Source organism: Tamandua tetradactyla, chromosome 2, assembly GCF_023851605.1.
Source record: "Tamandua tetradactyla isolate mTamTet1 chromosome 2, mTamTet1.pri, whole genome shotgun sequence".
NCBI lineage: Eukaryota > Metazoa > Chordata > Mammalia > Pilosa > Myrmecophagidae > Tamandua > Tamandua tetradactyla.
Window position 1 is genome coordinate 84,916,866 of NC_135328.1, and position 14,288 is coordinate 84,931,153.

The window sequence follows — 14,288 nt, forward strand, 5'->3', positions numbered from 1 at the left end:
GAGGACATTTCCACATAATCATTTTTTTATGGCATAACATTTGGGCAACTTTTAGAAAATAGTTTTAGAAAACCTCTTGGAGAACCAGATCTTTCTTTTCTTTTTTATAAATTTTCTTAGAACCAGGTATTAGATCTATAAACCAAGAAACCACATTGAAAGGTTACTGATCACTTTCCAATGTCATATATGTTAGCGACTTGGTAGATATTATAAAAAGGTGATATTTTTATTACTGCTGTTCGTTTAGAATCTTTCTTTCATTGAGCCTAAATTGTTTTTATAAATATTAAGCCAAGGGCAAGGTGAATCTGATTCAAGATCATTTCAGACTATCAAGACTTGCTTGATAAAAAAAATACATGGGGAAATAGAGCATCATAAAACATTGCTTCATTTGTAAACTGAGTTGTTACAAGTCAAAGCCTAGTGGAGGGTTGCTATTTAGAAATCATGGAAATTGACTTAACACAGTCATTTTTAATGTGGACCAATTACTATAAACAATTTTAGTGAAATTCTAAAATTAGGCAAAGAATACTATTAATTATAGAAACTCCCTATATTTTTTTCATAGTGACCATTATTTGTGTGGATACTGTAGGTACCACAGGAACAATTTGGGCCCCATATGTAAACACAGGTATTTTATTTGCAGTTCTCACACATTCTCCCCAACCTCCACCCCTTTTGACAATATGCCTCTTTTATAGTAATCTGTCTTCATATTTAGTTTACTCGTCTCTGCATCTGTATAGTCTCTTATAAACCACTTAAAGGCAGGGAACATGTCTTATAGTTATAAGTCCAATACCTAGAAATAGCAGACCCTTAATGAACGTTTATTGAATAAACTTAAAGTTTGACACATTTGGAATGGATTGCCTTTCTTTGAAATCAGGCCTAAGCAGATCCATGTTTCAAAAATAATAGCAGAATAGACTCATATCTCAATAAATCAAAAATTTAATTCTGTCACCACTACTACCGCTATTACCATTAAGTCTATTAAATCTAAAGTTTCTCTTCTTTCTCCCACTAAAGGCCTATTATTGAATTCTTTCAGCATCACACATTGTGTTAAGGTCTTTGTCTTGTTTGCTTCGTACAATAACCCTTCAAAGTGGGAGTTGCTATCATGCCTATTTCACAAATGAGGATCCTGAAACTCAGAGAAGTTCATAAGCTTATCCAAGGTCTATAGTTATCAAGTGGTAGAAAAGGAAAACAAAATACATGGATACCTGGGTTAAGGCATTTTTTTTTTAAGTATGGAATGCTTCACAAATTTTTGTGTCATCCTTACTCGGGGGCCATGCTAATCTTCTCTGTATCGTTCCAATTTTAGTATATGTGCTACCGAAGTAAGCACGGATTAAGACATTTGTGAGCACAATATTCAACTATATATCCATAGTCTTAAGTAGCCAACAAATCCCTGTCTTTTTTACATTTGTTTTTGTAGTATCAGCAGAACAATTCTGATTGTGTAAATGCATACATATGTCAATATTGTTGGAAGACCTGAGGAAGCATGGAGATAAAAATAGAAAATGGGGAAAGACAAGGATGAGCCAGATGGGGAAGGTTTGGAAATAGGGTGAAATGTACTCTTAATTTCTAAACTATATATGTGTATGTCTATTCAGGAATATGTTTACACATCTATGTGAATATTTGTACATGCTCATGCATTTCTGTTTGTTGGTGTGTTTGTGGGTGCATGTACTTGCATGTTTCCTAACTTTGTCCACTGAAAAGCTCTAGAAACAAAGGCACCAACGATGTCAAGGAGCACAGATAGCACCCAGACCTTATTTTCTAATGCCACAGTACAAAGGAAAGGAAATAGGATCCTTGGAAAGATGCTGAGTACAGGGTTGGGGAGGGAAGATGAGTCTAGTGCATCTTGTCACGCCAAACAGTAAGGAAGCATTAGAAACAATTATGAGACCGGTCACGCGGACACAGATGTCAGCTTGAAGGTGCTTTCCTGCCAAATCAGGGACAATTTCAGTTCAAAATAATTAAAGAGAGGAATGAACTATAAATTTTTGGAAAACTTAAGAAACCATGGATTTATAGCAATAGTAAATAGATTAAAAATAAATGTGGAAGAAGGGGGAAATGAGAGCTCTTATTTACAGTACAATGCTAACTGTTGAAGATGGGGGCATGGTTCAAGTGGAAAATCTCCTTTTTATAACCATCGCAATAAAGATTGGGTCAACCAAGAATCATAATTAAATGTTTCATCTAAGAGGGAAATTTTGTAGAGGAGTAGGATATTTGCCTGACCTTGATAGAATCACCACAGATTCTTCCTTAAGCGCAAGGAGTAAAAATCACTACACAGTGAAGGAATGGGACAGCATCTCGACTAGGTAATCAAAACTAATTTCACAAGTAGGCATAAATGGACTTAATGCTCCACTGGATGTGATACTATCAGAAAGATATAATATCATTTATGCTGTATTCTGACTGGGAATGCACAACCTAATTCTATTTATGAAGAAAGATACAAACAAAATTAGGAATATTCTACTGAAAAAAGGGTGAGGAAGGACAGTGTAATCAGCGGAAGTCAATGTCATATAAGACAAAGGCTGAGGAACTGTTCTGATAAAAGAAACTAAACAGATACGACCATTGATCTTCAGCTTGATCTTGTACTGGAAAAAAAGAAATAGATATTTTTGGCTTCATTGGGAAAAACAAAAGGGATAGAACCTAGAATGATTTAAGAGAGCATCTAGTCCAGGCCAAAGCTGAAAAATACATTTGACTATTATATTATCTATGATTAAAATGGATAGAAAACAACACGCTTCAAATGTACAAATGTTTGTGTGACTTCTTTCTTTGATATGAAAGAAGGAGAACAAATGTTAACAATTTGTTCTGGGAAAGTAGATGTGTGTTTGTCTTATTCTTTTAATCACTATGTAAATTTAAGTCATTTTTAAACAAAAGAATTCATTTAAATTTATTTATTTATTTTTACATGGACAGGCACCAGGAATCGAACCTGGGTCTCTGGCTTGGTCTGCCGCTGAGCCACCATCACACCGCCCTAAATTTATTTTTAGTACCAACAGATGGGATGTAAGATCCCAAGAAGAGATCATCTATAGGGTCATACATTTCATAAGCATAAAGGCTCTTCCTTAGCAACTAGTGGTAAACTAGATAATTAAAAAAAATCCAAACTAACCTTTTAAAACAAAAATTAAAGATGACTGGGAGAAAGTGTTTTCTCTGCTGTAAATGAAAAAGGTCATATACATTTGGGTGACGTATGGTAATTTACCTAAGGTTTTTTTCTCTAATAGTCCTTCATAGTCCCTCCTTTCCAGATTATAATATTTCAAATTCAGTGGCAGTGGCAAAGAGAAAGTAACTGATTAACATAAATGGCTTAGCTTTTGATGTGAAGTTCAAAACTCCTTTTTTTATCACTATCCTCAAGCTCAGAGTATGAATTCTTGGTGAGAAATATCTAATAATTCTGAATTAAAAAATTTAAATCTATTTTTCCAATTAAAGAAAGAAAGCAAAAGGCATATTCTTTAGAATGTGAAACATATGGTTTTCTCTAAAGAATTTTTATTGCCAGGGACGATTAAACCCAAATCATGTCTCCTAATCGTTTACAACCAAGTAGAAAGAGTTTTGTGTTTGTCTTTATTTTTGTTTTGAACTTTTTTTTTTGTGATGGTAAAAATTGATAACAAATCTAGCAAGTAGATGTATACCATCATGATAACTGAGAAAAAGTTAATTTAAGATTTTAAATCATTAAGATAATTGATTGTCCTCTTCATTTCTTTGTCTATGTCAACATGAGTAGGGCATTGTTTTTGTTTTTTGTTTTAAAGATGTATATTCTATTGGCTTTGTGGAAGACTTTGTAATTTATCCACGAAGTATTGTTTTCATATCAAGAATAAATTTCTGAGTATGTGCTTTGAGGGTTGAAAATAAATGGATTCAAAGATTATAGGTTTTCTAATATCTTTAGTTTCAGGGAAGAGTGAACAAGCTAGAGTGATATTGGAGCAGAGTGTCTAGTCCAACTTAAAACAAATAAATGCATTTGACTATTGTATCATCCATAATGAAATTAATAGAATATAGTATTGTTTAAATGTACAGATATGTATCTGACTCAGCACATCTTCTATATGGCCCTCTATTTTGCTTAAGCTTAGCTCTGTGGTAAATGAGAGGAAAAAAAGAACGATATTTCTGACAGCTACTGTTTGTCCATCTCTGAGCCAGTAAAGATACTTCATCAATTTACTTTTTAAATTGGAACAAAGTGTTTATAGTGAAATTTACAAGTGTTTAATCTATCATTTATCACCCATGTGAAAAATACCCTTTATTAATTTTCGCATAACTAAAATTTTCCAAGCGTCCTTGCTCTACTTTAGCACTAATTAGAAAGTTGTGCTAGCTGACAAAGCAGTAACAGTGCACTGTACCAAAATCTTGATATGAATAAGCCCTAAAGAGATGAGGTGACCTATTACCGTTTTAGTATGATCCAGACGCAGAATAAGTTGCATTTTCTTTTAATAAGATATTTACTCAACTTGTTTCTTAGTGTATCTTCTTGGATTAATTCCTCTTCTTGCTAAAATATCTTTAGCTGGTTTTTGAAAGAGGTTCTTTGCACAGGAACACTCTTGAGCCTTACAAAAGTGAGACTATCTTTATTTTATCCTGGCATTTCAATGCTATTTTTGTTGGACATACAAATTTTAAGCTTGTGGTGCTTTTCTTTAGTGTTTTGTATACTTTATACTATTTTCTTCCTGAAATTCATATTTCTGTTGAGAAATCTGTTGTGAATATGATATTGTTTCCTTCTCTTTCAGAAGTCAGTTAGGCTTTTATCTTTATTTTGAAATTCTTCAAATTTCACCATTTTGCAGCTAAGCTTCATTCCTTTTCTTATATATCTTACTTGGCAATTTACAAGTTTCTTTGTTTTTCTCTCCTCCCCAATGTTACTCTTCCAGTTTTCCCCTAATTCTGGTAATTTCTGAGTTACTGTTTCTTCAGTTATTTCTTTCTCTTTTTTATTTTATCATTTTTCTTTTTTGCTATCTCTGTACATATATTGATATGGCTATCTCTACCTCCACATGTCTTAACTTGACAGTATAATCTCTTCACCCCTTTCGAATCCCTCCTGAGGATTGCCTTATCTGATCTTCCAGTTCACTGATAAATTCTTCTAATGTGTGTATTCTGTTATTTGATACATCTTTATAATGTTTCATAAAAGTAATATAAATGTGAATGCTGTGTTTTTACTACTTAGTTGCAGTGCCGAAGCTTTAAGTGAGTTAGGAAGAATGTGATATAACTTCCAGAGAAGATGGCGGCTTAGTAAAACGTGCGGGTCTTAGTTCCTCCTCCAGAAAAGCAACTGAAGAAACAGAAACAATACAAAACAGCTCCCGGAGCCACGACAGAGACCAAAAAGACAGCGTACCCCATTCTGGAACGGCTGAACGGGCAGGGAGAATCTGCTGTGGTGAGATACCCGAGGGGCGCGCGTTTTCCCGGCCGGGGCGGCTGGCGACTGGGGTCCCCTCCATGCACGTGGCTCCCCGGTCTGACTGGGAACGTTGGATAGCGGGGCCCTCCCAACCACGCTTGGCGTCTCGGGCCAGCTGGGCAATTTGGACCGGCACTCCCCCAAGCCGCGGCGGCCGGCGACCCCCCACTCCACGCACGGTTTCCCGGGCCGACTGCGAGATTCAGATTGGCAATTTAAAGGAGCCACAGCATCTTTTACTGGTGGGCCCCGCAGACAGACGAGCGCCACGAGCGCCACCTACTGGGCAGGAAAAGAAAAACAGAGCCCAGAGATTTCACAGAAAAACCTTTCAACCAGCTGGGTCCCACACCCAGGGAAATCTGATCAAATGCCCAGACACCAGCAGAAAATAATGGATGACACTCGGAAAATTGAAGATATGGCCCAGTCAAAGGAACAAACCAATAGTTCAAATGAGATACAGGAACTGAGACAACTAATGCTGAATATACGAACAGAAATGGAAAAACTCTTCAAAAACCAAATCAATAAATTGAGGGAGGACATGAAGAAGACATGGGCTGAACAAAAAGAAGAAATAGAAAATCTGAAAAAACAAATCACAGAACTTATGGGAGTGAAGGACAAAGAAGAAAAAATGGAAAAACAATGGATACCTACAATGGTAGATCTAAAGAGACAGAAGCTACAATTAGTGAACTGGAGGATGGAACATCTGAATTCCAAAAAGAAACAGAAACTATAGGGAAAAGAATGGAAAAACTTGAGCAGGGGATCAGGGAACTGAATGACAATATGAAGCGCACAAATATACGTGTTGTGGGTGTCCCAGAAGGAGAAGAGAAGGGAAAAGGAGGAGAAAAACTAATGGAAGAAATTATCACTGAAAATTTCCCAACTCTTATGAAAGACCTAAATTTGCAGATCCAAGAAGTGCAGCGCACCCCAAAGAGAATAGACCCAAATAGGCGTTCTCCAAGACACTTACTAGTTAGAATGTCAGAGGTCAAAGAGAAAGAGAGGATCTTGAAAGCAGCAAGAGAAAAACAATCTGTCACATACAAGGGAAACCCAATAAGACTATGTGTAGATTTCTTAGCAGAAACCATGGAAGCTAGAAGACAGTGGGATGATATATTTAAATTACTAAAAGAGAAAAACTGCCAACCAAGACTCCTATATCCAGCAAAATTGTCCTTCAAAAATGAAGGAGAAATTAAAACATTTATAGACAAAAAGTCACTGAGAGAATTTGTGACCAAGAGACCAGCTCTGCAAGAAATACTAAAGGGAGCACTAGAGTCAGATACGAAAAGACAGAAGAGAGAGGTATGGAGTAAAGTGTAGAAAGAAGGAAAATCAGATATGATATATATAATACAAAAGCCAAAATGGTAGAGGAAAATATTATCCAAACAGTAATAACACTAAAAGTTAATGGACTGAATTTCCCAATCAAAAGACATAGAATGGCAGAATGGATTACGACCCAGCAATACCACTGCTAGGTATCTACTCAAAGGACTTAAGGGCAAAGACACAGATGGACATTTGCACACCAGTGTTTATAGCAGCATTATCTACAATTGCAAAGAGATGGAAACAGCCAAAATGTCCATCAACAGACGAGTGGCTAAACAAACTGTGGCGTATACCTACGATGGAATATTATGCAGCTTTAAGACAGACTAAACTTATGAAGCATGTAATAACATGGATGGACCTTGAGAACATTATGCTGAGTGAGTCTAGCCAAAAACTAAAGGACAAATACTGTATGGTCCCACTGATGTGAACCGACATTCGAGAATCAGCTTGGAATATATCATTGGTAACAGAGACTAGCAGGAGTTAGAAACAGGGTAAGATAATGGGTAATTGGAGCTGAAGGGATACAGACTGTGCAACAGGACTAGATACAAAAACTCAAAAATGGACAGCACAATAATACCTAAGTGTAATGTAACTATGTTGGAACACTGAATGAAGCTGCACCTGAAATATAGTTTTTTGTTTGTTTGTATCTTTTGTTTTTGTATTTTTTCTGTTTCCTTTTTTATATATATATATTTTTTGTTAGTATTATTATTTTAATTCTCTTCTCTATATTAACATTCTATATCTTTTTCTGTTGTTTTGCTAGTTCTTTTCCTAAATCGATGCAAATGTACTAAGAAATGATGATCATACATCTATGTGATGATACTAAGAATTACTGAGTGCATGTGTAGAATGGAATGATTTCTAAATGTTGTGTTAATTTCTTTTCTTTTTTTTAATTAATAAAAAAAATTAAAAAAAAAAGTAATGTAAATGCTTGTTCATAAACCTTGTCATTATTCCCTCTTACTCTTTGAGGATATTCAGTGTCCTTATGCTAATTCATCTTCTAGCTGGAATTCAAATTCAAAACACTTTATCTTTTACATGTTCAGCAGTGTGATTATATTTTTTTGTTCATCTGAGAATGTCTTAATATTTCCCTTACTTTTTAATTTTATACTCTTTTATTCTGGGGTTGGGGGGGGGGGGCACGGTCCAGGAATCGATCCCGGGTCTCCTTATGGAAGGCAAGCATTCTACCACTGAACTACCCATGGACTCTTTATTTCCCTTATTTTTGAAAAGAAGTTTTGCTGCTTATAGAATTTCTAATTGGCAATTTTTTTTGTTGTCAGCAATTTAAATATCTTCCCACTGCTTTCTTGACTTCGTGCTTTCTGATGAGAAATCAGCTCTTCATCTTATTGAGGCTCTTTTGAACATGACATATTGCTTATTTTTCTGACTTCCAGAATTCTCTTTTTATCTTTGACATTTGACAGTTTGATTATAATATACAGCAGCATGGGTCTATTTGGATTTATCCTGTTTGGAATTCATTGAGTGTCTTTCATAAGCATATTCTTGTCTTTTGTCAAATTCGGAAAGTTTTCAGCCATTACTTCTTTGGATATTCTCTCTGCTCCTTTTTTCTCCTTCTAGTTCTCCCACAATGTGTTTATTGAAATGCTTGACGGTGTTCCACAATTCCTCAGGCTCTGTTCACTTCCTTCACTCTTCCTTCTTTTGCTCGTCTGGATGATTTCACTTGCCTTATCTTCAGGTTCTTTGATCCTTTCTTCCACTAGCTCCAATCTGCTGTTAAACCTCTTTAGGGAAGTTTTAAATTTTGATACCATGGTCTTCGGCTCTGTTTACTTCCTTTTCATAATTGCCATCTCTCTATCCATACTCTTTTTGTGTTCATCTCTTGTTTGCCTGATTTCATTCAGTTCTTCGTCTGGTTCTTTGTATATTTTGTAGCCTTTTGTTGAAATGACATTTTGATATCTAAGTGTCTTTTATTGCTGGAATTTAGACTCTGAGACATCTTTTCCATCTGTTTCCAGATGTGTTATAACAGAGCTTTCCTTGAATGTCAGGAACAACTGAGGGGTGCACAGATAGTTCAGTGGTAGAATTCTCACTGGCCATGTGGGAGAGCTGAGTTCGATTCCTGGCCTGTGCACTTTGTCTCTTCAGCTGTGATATGGTGAGCAGCAGAAAGGCCCTTGGTATCATAAACCAGGTGGAAATGCTTGCCTTTCTTCTCGGGACATCAATGAACCCAACAGGATATGCGTTATCAGTTTAAATCTTGCTCTCAATCCTGACGAAACACTACATACACATTTTCTTTACCCCATCTCTAGTCAATGCATACTTTAGTCTCTTCCTGAAGAATATTATGAGAGGGAGCCACTCCCTCAGCTTGTGGGGACTGGTTGATGACTAAGGTGCAAAAACACTGGTTAGTTTGTTGAGTATCCCTCCCTTAGGTGAGGCAACACGCTCCAAGTGCCTCCTTGGCCCCGGGCCATGGTGGGACTCTGGGAAGGAAAGGTGATCATTTTCTCTTGTAACATTTGTGCTCCTCAGATGGCACGTGTCTTGTCTTGTCATTTTACCCCACTATCTCAGATTCCCTCATGGGTATCAGTTACGGAGTACCATCAGCCCAAGGGATTAAAGTCTAGTGCCCTAGCTTCGCTTGCCTCTGGAGAGTGAAAAATGGGAAAGAACTGAGCTTCCATGTGGAGAGTCTCTGGAGCTAGAATCTGAGTTTTGTTCTGTTTGCTTCCTCTTCACCAGGGGAGTTGGCCCCTCAGCTAGCGTTCTTCTTTTTCAAACATTTCTGAGACCTGGGTTTGCGTGTTGGAGCAGCGTGGGTGGAGGGAGCCCAGACGGGCCATTAGACGTGTCTGCACCTTTTGTTCATGCATCACCCAACGGAGATTAGTGTCCTCTGAGGCTACAATCCCTTCCCCAGCCAGGGTAGGGATACAGTTGGTGTCTTTCAGCCTTTACCACTAAAAGGGGTGGGTGATGATCTCTTGGGGAAACTCGGAGTAAAAGGAAAAAAAAAGTATGATGAAGAATATTTTCTCCAGGAGAAGCTTCTCACAATTACCTGTCCCTCTTCCATTCTGAATGGGGTGTTTCCCTCCTATCGGAGGACCCAGATAAATTTTGTCTCCATTGGGATTCTGACAGATTTTCACTAGTTTCCCATATCTGTAAACCTCCCTCACATTTTGAAGACTTCCCTGGAATGAGGTTGGAGGCGGGAGGATTAGAGAGGAAGACAGCAGCGCCTGTTAGTGTGCCATTTTATTCTTAGAAGCATTTCTATGTTTATACGTTTTTTTCTTGCTCTGGTGAGCATGCTAGCTCTGATCAAACCTAGGGAAACCATAAAGCATATGTAATCTCTTTAGCAAATGAAAGTCCCTGAGGGACAAAAAGCAGCATTCAGTGAGATAAAAACTGTTATCTTCAAGGAGCCACAGAAACAGGGTAAGGAATATTTACTACACTCTTTCAAAGTTAGAGTGGCAGTGGTATTTCTTAGTTCTCTTTTGAGACTGAAGGAAAAATGTGAGAGCATCGTATCGTAGCCCATGACAAATTCTGGGATCTGTCCTGTATCTACTTGTTGACAAGTGCTTTGAAAACTATTGCTTTTTTATTTTTTTGCTTTATATGCATGTTCTACTATACAATAAAAAGTTAAAAATTTTTAAAAAGCTATCTTTTAGACTCATTTCTCATGCGTTTTCTGTTTTAATTCATCCATGAAGTCTATGCAGACTTTAATAGCATTGTCCCCATGCTGCATGTGATTAGACTGAAACTTAAGAGTTTCAAGTTCTGTTAACAGCATCCAAGTTGAAGTACCAGAACTCAAACCCAGGACCCTTTGCTTCTATGTTACTGACACAACATTTCTAATTGCTGATGTGGTTATTTAAAGATATTTTTAATTAAACCTTTTATTTTGAGATCATTGCAGATTTACATGCAGCTGTATGAAATCATACAGAGGGCCCAAATATTCCTTATTTAGTTTCCCTCAAAGATAACATCTTGAAAAAATTATAGGATAATATTAAATTAAACCACGATAGTGATATTGATATAATATAATACATATTTTTTATGTTTCCCCAGTTTTACTTGTATCCAGATGTGTGTGTCTGATTAGTTCTATGTGGTTTTTTTTTGTATGCTGTATGGTGGGGTCACATTTCTTTATTCTTCCATGTGAGTATCCAGTTATTATGGCACCATTTGTTGAATTTTTGTTTGTTTGTTTTGCTTGGTTGTTTCTTGGGAAGTGCATGGACCAGGAATGGAACCTGCGTCTCCTGTATGCCAGGTGAGAATTCTACCACTGAGCTATCCTCGCACTCCCTAGTTCTGTATATTTTTAATCATATGTGTAGGTTCCTGTATCCACTACTGCAGTAAAGATGCAGAATACTTCGGCCACCTCAAGGATCCCTCGTGTTGCCCTGTTATAGCTGTGTGACATTGCTATTGTAATTACTAGGAATCATAGGATTTTAGAGCTGGAGCAAGTCTCAGTGGTCATCTAATTCAACTCCCTCAATGACCAAGGGAATAAACAGGCCTAGAGAAGTTAGATGAGTTAAACAATCTAATACAGCTAGTTTATGCCTTGGTAGGAATAAAATAAGTATCTCTGTTCTCCCAGACAAGTGTTCTAGGCTCTGTTTTGTACCTTTATTTAAAACTTTCTTCTAAAAAATATTATATAGTATGTTTCATTAAGTATGACCTCCTTTTTTATTATTAAAATAATTGATTAAAATTCATAGTGGATTTTCCTCAGTTTATTATAATACATTGTATTAGACTAAGTATCATCTTTTTTGGAAAATAAAGTGTTCAATTAAAACTTTGGTTAAATGTACCTCAAGATCAAGGATGAAATTAAACTTTTCCAATTTGTTGAAAGTAGGGAAACATTCTTTATTATCTTAAAGGAAAAAGGAAACAACGAAACAAGTTTTCTCCATTCTTTAAGGCAATTAACATTGGTAAATTAGCTTAACAGTAAAATAGATGAATCTCAAACTGCTTAAGTTCTAATTATCTTAAAAATTCTTTCATGAAGTTCAGACTATTCAAATAGTCACTTCTATTTAAACTGAATATAAATTCATTATTTTCTATTACTGCTATCAGCACCATGACCACAGCATCCTTCGAGGGAATATAAAGGCACCTTCTACTGTCCAAAGGCAATAGTACAGTTATCAATTCACCAGGAATTTCTAGTTCACTGATGTTTTTTAAAAAAATAATTTCATTCTTTTAATGTCCTGCTAATACAACTTTTTATTTATATCAAAATGGAAAAAATGGCCTATGAAAGTAACATTTGCTATTGTTAATTTAATGATATTTTAAAATTCTATCTAATGATTTGGGGTATGGAGATAAGCTTAAGTTTTGCTGTTGATTTCCTGCTTGTCCTTTTTTACCTCTTCAGATTCTTTCCACACCTTTCTCGACTATGCTTTGTGCCCTAGAGTTAAGGAAAGGGTTCCCTTATCCTCTGCCTTCCAATTGGCTCCAACCCATGGAAAGTGGGGTCACAGTGTTTATGCCCCCATGTTCCCTTCCTATTGGTACCTGCTATGGAATGTATGTGGACCGCTTGTACCTTTTCTCTCTGGATTCCAGTCACCTCTTCCTCCCGCTGGCTCCTTAGGCTTCCTGCTTTGACAAGCACCTTGCTGATTTCCCTCAGTACTGAGTCCCCTCTGTGAGCAGTCCCTGCAGTCAGTTATCCTCTGTAACTCAGTTTGAGAGCGCCGTCTCTTTCCCGCCAGAACCCAGAAGAATATATGTAATTATTTAGAAAAATCACACATGATCTTTGTGTCTTAAATCCCCATTTCTGTAATACATATCATAGTGCCCATTGCTGAGGATTGTTGAGATGGCTCATCACTGTTCTAAGGATAAAGTTCAAACTTGACAACATTAATTCAAGGCACCTGTTTACCTCTTCACTTTGTCTCTTGCCCAGTGCCCCCTCTTACAATGTATGGGCAGAGTTCCCACCCCTCTAATGCATCATGAGCCATCCCCCACATCTGGAACTCTCTCGCCTCATCCTGTCCTCCATTCCCTACAAGAAAGTATCAGAGTATCACTTGGACGAAATGTCTTTGCTGACTACTCTCCTTCCCAACCTAAACTGGCTGTTATTTTGTTCCCAACTTGTTCTGAATTACCCACCTTAGGGCACTTACTGAATTGCATGCTGACGGGTCCACGTCATCCTTTACAATAAAAATACCCTGGGCAAGGAACAGGGTCTTGTTCTGGAGATCATTCAGTGCCCAGTGCATTCTTGCTCCCATAATAGGGACCACATCATAGTTTACTGTGTGACTGAATGCACAGATAATGGCTTTCCTTAATTGAGTTTTATTGGTATTTTTGGAATATTAAGTTACTACACACCAAACACATTATAATAAGAACAACAAAAACAAGCAAATAAACACACTTTACTACCCTGTTTTTTTTTGCATACTGTATGGTGGGGTCACATTTCATTATTTGTCCATGTGAATATCCTGTTATAGTAGCACCGTTTGTTGAATTTTTGTTTCTTTGTTTTTGTTTGTTTTGCTCTGTTTGTTTGTTTCTTTGGTAAGTGCATGGACCGGGAATCGCACCCGGGTCTCCTGCACGGCAGGTGAGAATTCTACCACTGAACTACCCTTGTAAACCCAACTAATCTGTTCTTACTCACTTTTAGTTAACTTAAACTTTATATATCATTCCAAAATATATGCTGAGGGCTCAGCTTAGGTGTTTTTGAGACTTGGGCAAATCCGGCCTTGGCAGACAATCTCATTCTACTTGAGACTAGACCTGGCTCCAGCCTGGCAATCACTCAGCAAGGGTGGCTGGACTCTGGTGTCATGGAATAAAACTTGGTCAGATCATGAGTTTGTAGATACTGTTCTTCTGAGCAAAGCCACTATTTATTAACGCTTTCGGATTTTGGCAAGGTTTAAAAATTAAATTATCAAAAAATTACCTAATTTCTTTATTTCCCATTTTCTGTGGGGTTTGATAGGTTTAGGGTACTGTGTGAAATAATTTTTGAGAAACTTGGAAATAGTCTGGGAATAGTTTCCTAGCTGTTTGTTGCTTTCTTGTTTATGCTTGCATGAAATGGATAGAATAAGCAGCAATTTATCATGTGATTTTGATTCCTATTCTGTGTGAAGGGGAACAAGTCTGGTGTGCATGGAGGACTCATTCAACCAAGATTTTATTTTTTGCCCTCCCCCTCAGAAGTCTAGGAAATTCCATTTCCCTTTGTTTGAAATATGTA

The 14,288-nt window shown here is 36.9% G+C and overlaps 1 non-coding gene across 1 annotated transcript; it reads right to left on the reverse strand.

Annotated features, from left to right (window-relative positions):
- Positions 1-1,265: 1,265 nt before the first annotated feature.
- On the reverse strand, positions 1,266-1,372 carry LOC143675183 (U6 spliceosomal RNA). The gene has a single exon (XR_013171427.1). It is a non-coding gene; the product is annotated as a U6 spliceosomal RNA (small nuclear RNA).
- Positions 1,373-14,288: the final 12,916 nt, after the last annotated feature.